The sequence below is a fragment of the Mustela nigripes genome, chromosome 13 (genome assembly GCF_022355385.1).
Source record: "Mustela nigripes isolate SB6536 chromosome 13, MUSNIG.SB6536, whole genome shotgun sequence".
Taxonomy (NCBI): Eukaryota; Metazoa; Chordata; class Mammalia; order Carnivora; family Mustelidae; genus Mustela; species Mustela nigripes.
The window spans coordinates 130032076-130032848 of NC_081569.1; the positions used below are offsets into that span (position 1 = coordinate 130032076).

General features: G+C 51.5%; 1 non-coding gene across 1 annotated transcript; it reads right to left on the reverse strand.

Annotated features, from left to right (window-relative positions):
• Window positions 1-223: 223 nt before the first annotated feature.
• Window positions 224-351, reverse strand: LOC132000543 (small nucleolar RNA SNORA17). Its single transcript, XR_009399392.1, has one exon. It is a non-coding gene; the product is annotated as a small nucleolar RNA SNORA17 (small nucleolar RNA).
• Window positions 352-773: the final 422 nt, after the last annotated feature.

Here is a 773-nt window from a genome sequence, read left to right on the forward strand (position 1 = left end):
CCAGCCCCTGGGAACCATCTTTCCACTTTCTGTCCCCACAAATGTGACTGCGCTGGGGACCTCACACAGGAGGACTTGCACGGTGTTTATCCATTGGCGAGGCAGGCTCTTTGGCAGCAGGATTTCTGGAGGCTGCACCACAATTCTTTCCTCCACTGCATTTATTTTGCTAATATGGCACATTAGCCAGAAAGAATGCCTATTTGGGGTGGGGGTGGGGGGTCGTGTCAGACTATTAATTATCCAGATGTTCACAGGCCAGAACACTGAGCCTAGAGGAGCCTCTCTTTCTGCCACCTAATGACACAAGCGGCACACAGCAGCCGCATCGGAGATGCCTCTGAGGGCAGGAAGGTGTCTGTTCTGTATCCTGAAGTAACCTGCCCTGGTGGACGCCAGCACTTCGCGGGTCCTGCCCTGCCAAGCAGATGTTTTCTAACGTTTTGTTTTACACTGAGCGCTGTTTGTTCCTCTTCTCCTCCAAGTAATGACTTGACTTGTGGACATCAGCAAAGAAGAAAAGAGAGAAGGGGAGGGGAGGGGAGGGGAGGGGAGGGGTGGAGAGGGAGGGGAAGAGAGGGGAAAGAAGAGAGGAGAAGACGGAAGGGGAAGGAAGGAAGGGAAGACAGGGAAAGGGAAGGGAAGGAAAAGGGAAAAAAGCTTCTAGAAAGGGACCTAAGGCATTTTACGGTCCATCCCAAAGACTCCCTCTCATCCACTGGCCTGTGTGGTGTTGTTGTTGTTTTGTTTTCTTTTGTGTTGTTTGTGTTTTA